This window comes from Pinus tabuliformis, chromosome 2_2, assembly GCF_031772625.1.
Source record: "Pinus tabuliformis cultivar Carrire ecotype Pingquan chromosome 2_2, CPIR1, whole genome shotgun sequence".
Classification (NCBI taxonomy): domain Eukaryota; kingdom Viridiplantae; phylum Streptophyta; class Pinopsida; order Pinales; family Pinaceae; genus Pinus; species Pinus tabuliformis.
This window is the reverse complement of record NC_142300.1, coordinates 770,367,487-770,373,241: the sequence shown is the minus strand read 5'-3', so window position 1 is coordinate 770,373,241 and position 5,755 is coordinate 770,367,487. Positions and strand designations below refer to the sequence as shown.

General features: G+C 37.8%; 1 pseudogene across 1 annotated transcript; it reads right to left on the bottom strand.

The window, feature by feature from the left end:
• Positions 1 to 3,062: 3,062 nt before the first annotated feature.
• LOC149194963 (oligopeptide transporter 7 pseudogene) lies at positions 3,063 to 4,458 on the bottom strand (annotated as a pseudogene). The gene is made up of 3 exons (XR_016255113.1): positions 3,944 to 4,458; positions 3,747 to 3,844; positions 3,063 to 3,594 (listed from the first exon to the last, which is right to left on the bottom strand). The product of XR_016255113.1 is annotated as an oligopeptide transporter 7 pseudogene (transcript).
• Positions 4,459 to 5,755: the final 1,297 nt, after the last annotated feature.

Sequence of the window (5,755 nt, the reverse complement as noted above, 5' to 3'; positions counted from 1 at the left end):
TATATCAGCAACCTGTTCTTTGGAGGGAACATATTCCAATTTGACATTTTGTTCAAGCACTTGTTCACGTAGAAAATGGTATTTGATGGTCATGTGCTTGGTCTTGGAGTGCATGACTAGATTATTTGAAATATTGGTGGCACTTGTATTATCACATAGAATGGAGATGGGTGGAATGCATGTGATCTCAATGTCTTGCAATGTTTGCATCATCCAACGTAGTTGTGTGCAACAAGATGCAACAACCAAATATTCTACTTCAGCTGTAAATAACGTAATTGAACTTTGTTTCTTTTTGAACCAAGACACTAACCTGGAACCCATATAGAATGCACCACCACTAGTGATTTTTCTTTCATCAACACTTCTTGCCCAATTTCCATCTGTATATGCATGAAGAGTAAGATCTGTATCTCTAGGATACCATAAACCAAAGTTCTGTGTTCCTTGAATATATTTGAAAATCCTTTTGACTTCCTAAAGGTGTGATTCCTTTGGATTTTCTTGGAATCTTCCAACTATTACTACTGCATGCATGATGTCAGGTAGGGTACCTATTAGATAAAGTAGACTTCCAATCATGGATCTGTAAGTTGCTTGATGTACTACTATTGAATTCATAATTTGAGCTGAGACTGTATCCTGTTACCATTGGGGTACATACAAGTTTAGAATATTCCATGCCATACCTTTTCAAGATCTGTTTGAGATATTTGGTTTGTGAAAGAAAAATACCATCTTTATTTTGTTGAAATTGTAGACCAAGAAAATAGGTAAGTTCACCAAGCAAGGACATTTCAAATTTTTGCTACATTACTAAAGCAAAATTATGACTTATGGATTCTTCATTGCTACCAAAAACGATATCATTAACATAAACAACAATTATTAGCAATTTATCAGTGTCAATCTTTGAATATATATTGCTATCTCCTGGCCCTTTTGAAAAGCCCTATTGGTGTAGATATTTGTCAAGGTGATATTACCAAGCCCTTGGAGCCTATTTTAGACCATAGAGAGCCTTTTTGAGTCCGCATACAAGTTTTGCATCATTTCCGAGAATGAATCCTTCTGGTTGTTCAACATAGACTTCTTCTTCTAAATCTCCATTAAGGAAGGAAGTATACATCCATTTGGTATACATTGAATTTCTGAAAGCTAGAAATAGTAAGAAACATCCTTATGGCTTCAAGTCTAGCAATAGGTGCAAAATTTTCATCAAAATCTATACCTTCTTGTTGAGCATACCCTTTACAAACAAGTTTGGCCTTGTTTCTAGTAACTTCTGCATTTTCATTCAGCTTGTTTTTGAATATCCATTTAGTTCCTATAATATTTTTATCATGAGGTCTAGGAACTAATTCCCAAATATTATTCTTTTCAACTTGCACAAGTTCTTCATTCATGGCCTTGACCCAACATTCATCTTTTGCATGCTTCATTTACATTTTGAGGTTCGATGGAGGATAGCAATGCTAGATAGCTTGAGGTTTCTGTAATAGTTCTTCTTGTCTATACACCTACCTCTTTTTCCCCTAAAATTTGAGTTTCTGGAAGATTTTTTGAACATACCTGGACAGAGTCTTTTCTTCTACTATTATCTCTTGTTCTGGTGCTTCATTGGTTTCTTCTTCAGAATCATTGTGATTTGATGTGGGAAAATAATCCCCATCTTCTTCATTGTCATAATCTTCGATTTTTATCTGTTTTGGATTTTTGCATGCTTCATCAACTACAACATCTATGCTTTCAACAATTTTCCCAAGTCTTTTATTATAACATTTATATCCTTTACTTCGGGAAGAGTAACCAAGAGGAATACCTTCATCTGCTCTGGGCTCAAACTTACCAAGATTTTCATCAGTCCATTTGATATAACATTTTCTTCTAGAAACTTTAAAGTATTTTACAGTAGGAGTCTTACCAAGCCAAAGTTCATGTGGAGTTTGAGTGCTGTTTATCCGAACATTTGCTTGGTTGAGAATAGTTACAGCGGCAAATGCAGCTTCATCCCAGAAGGTTTCAAGAGTTCCAGATTCATCTAGCATAGCTCGAGCCATTTATTGAATAGTTCTGTTCATTCTTTCTACCACTCCATTTTGCTGAGGAGTCCTCGCAATGGAGAACTACCTTTTTATTCCATGTTATTCACAAAAGTCAAAGAATTCATCTGAGGTAAATTCCCCTCCTCGATCAGATTTGAGGCATTTGATTTTGTGATCTGATTCATTTTCAACCAAAGATTTGAAGGCTTTGAACTTTTCAAATGCTTCATCTTTATTATTTGGAAGACCTATCCAACACATTCTAGAAGAATCATTAATGAAAAAATAAAGTCTTCTTCTCCACGAGGTGACTTTTTCCTTGGTGGTCCACATAAATCAGTACGGACAAGTTCTAGAGGCTTACTAGTTGACCCTTCTTTTTCAATGAAGTGAGATTTGGTTTGCTTACCGAATTGACATGGTTTTCATATAGTATTTTCAAGGTTGCTGATATCTGGAAGATCACAAACAGCCTGAAATCTGCATGCTTTTCTTATTTGAGAAAAGCTTAGATGTCCCAATCTTCTATGCCACAACGAGTTTTCATCATTTTTGCTTAGATAACACTGTTGTTGTCCTCCATTGAGTATGTATAAGTTGTTTGGACTTCTTGTACCTTTGATTATGGTTTCTCCTGTATCAAGCTCACGAACAACACATCCGTTTGATCAAAACACCACTTTATTTCCTTGATCACACATTTGACTGACACTCAATAGGTTATGCTTTAGACCATCTACATACATAACATTCCCAGCTTTAACCTTTTCTTTCAAGAAAATAGAGCCTTTACCTTTTATGACAGTAGCAGTGTCATTTCCAAATGAGACATTCTTTTCATTTTCTAAGGCATTATATGAGTGAAGTTTTTCTTCGTCACCTGTGATGTGTTTTGAGCATCCACTGTCGATGTACCACTAATTTTCTTATCATTATGCATACAAGGCTATACCACATCTTTCTGTTTGAGGTTCTTTCTTTCTCCATATCTTGGCAGTTAATGGAGTTTGCTCCTTTTTAGATGTTTGTCAAAACGCCATACGTAAAAGCAAAGAATGTGCTAAGATGTATTGGTCCATACTTCTCATAAGCCGTGAGGTCGAGATGAAAGTTTGAATTAACGATGTTGGAGATGTTGTAAGCTTGGCCACTGGAGGTGAACAGGGTCTCAGAAAAGATTGGAAATGTTTTTGCCTTATACAAGTTTAGCCAGTATGTTAATGGCGTTATCACATACATCACCAGCAGAAATCCCACTCCCACGTTGGCTATTGCAAACCAAGGAGTGGCAAGAGGGCTTCCCAGGTAGGAAGAAATGGTGGACCAATCTAATGCTATGACACCGATACCAAGACCAGATAGTCCTGAACCCAGTTGATGTGCAAGAACAGACTTTGGAAAGATCCAGCAGATCCATGACAGGGATGTCGCCATGGGAAATAGATAGCCAGGGATTACATAATACGAAAAACTACAGGTAAGGGCTATAATGAAAAACTGGTTTCGTGTAAGGCCTCCTTTGGCCCTCTCCTCCTTCTCATGAAGAGCTCTGCAATCAAAAAATATTCAAACAGAATTACGCTTTCATTCGCTTTATGATCGATGGTGTCTTTAAGCAAATTCACAAATTCATCCAACAGTTCAGAAAGCCCACATAAACTAGTGCAGATTTTTATCTAATAATGAAATGAGAATCCATGCCTGAACAGAGAAACCTGAACGAGGTTTGCAGGCCACCACATGGCAGCAGGCTCCACAAGATATTTTCTAAAGATCCCTGCCCATCCAAACCCCATTATCTGTATATCCAAAACAGTAAGAAATATTGTAAAAGATCAACAACGGAGAGTGTAATTAGCCTCCAAATAAAATTCGAGCAGAAATTGTCCAAACCGAACCTGGGTTGTCATGACAACCAGAAAAGAAACGAAAAATCCCAGCTCCTTTTTGTAGAAAATTTTAACAGCACTAACAATGTGAATGGCATAAACAGTTCCTGCTCCTGCATTCGCAAAGATCGTGACGAGAACATGCTCCTTTGTATGTTGGAATGGTAATTCCAACTGCAGGCGGACAGGGACAGCGATGGCAGCCGACTCAGTCAGCACGCTGCATCCAAAAACCACCGAACGAAACCATAAAACCGTCCAGATCATATCGGCATATCGGCAAGTCGGCATATCGGCGGGTTGGAGCATCGGAGGCAGGCAGTGGCAGCAATATGAAACATCGCCGATGAGCGATCGCCGATATCGCATCAGCACATCGCTATCGGCAATGTCATAGGGTCGGGGTCTTTGACATGAGTAAAGTTGCGATGCGATGAAGCGCGGACCCGATGGCTTCCCAAAACCAAATTGTATAATGTTTGTCATTTTTGTTGACCGCCGAGAATGGAAGAATTAATGGAGTTGGTGGTTGTACGTACTTTTTGGTGGCCCTTTTAAATGATTATGGGCACATACGTTTTATATTTTTTTATGTGTACGTAGTTTAGGTGGGCCTTTAATATTAGTATGGGCCACGTTTTTTATGTATGTTTTGTATTAAGCTTTTACATATATGAGCCATGTGAAAATGTGCTTGTTGCAGTAGTGTTGACTATTGTAAAAGAAACGACGGAGCAGTAAACAAAATGTGCTCTGTATTGTTTTTGTTATACATGGGAGATATGTAAAGTGCAGCAGCGAAAGAGTATAGAGCGAGCCAAATGAAAAGAGCTCGTGGGTTGAATTTTTTTTGTGTGGAGCATTGTAAAACGAAGGTGCAGTAAAAGCGAAAAACCATGTGTGTGGTTTTGCACAGCAGTGCATGAAGAAAAGAAAAGGTGAGAGCACATCTGTAAATGTGTTTTTTTTATTAACTGGAAGTGAAGAAAAGTAAAACACCGCAAGCAGGGGAGGCATATAATTTTCTTGGGTAAGCTTGTGTAAATTTTGTTTTTACAGCAGCATGTAAAAGAAGGTTTTTACACCAGTAAATGTAAAAGGGGTTTTACTGCAGTAAACCCAGCACAGTAATTTCTCAGGTGAAAACAGAGTTTTTGCTGAATGTAAGTTTTTTTTTGAAAATCCCTCTGAGTGAAAGAGGATGAAGTTTGTATCAGGCTTTGTATTTTAATCAATAGAAATATTTTTATGGCTGTGTAATACTCTGTTATGAGTAGATTTGTTTTTAAAAGCTTCCCTGTGCACAAAGGTCCTGGAACAGTGGAAACAGAGCATTGGCTCTGTGGTGTTAGAATGTCTGGTTTTGGTATTTCCCATTTAAAAATACCCAACAGTGGTATCAGAGCTAGTCCAGGCTCTTTGAAGACTCAAAGAAGCTGAAGGAAGGTGTTGTTGCAGCAGTAAAACTTCTCCAGCAGTGTGAAGACTCAGCCAAAGGGATTCAGGTATTTCTCAAGTTTTTGAGTTATTGTTGAAGGAAAGGAACAGTCAGTTGTTTTAAAAAAAACACAGTCAAGTAATTTGGAGTATAGATAAGAATGGCAAGGTCAAAGAAGAAAGCCTCCAAGCCTGCTAAAAATGTGTCTCCCTCCTCTACTAAACTAGAAGGCAATCCATTAGAATACATTTTATTTGAAACCCCAAAGTTTCATGGAAACTTTGATGTATGGGAAATAATGATGAGGGCTTTCCTAATGTCTGAGGGGATTGAAGTCTGGGAGTCAGTGATTGATGATAGCAAGATGGATAAAGAATCCATGG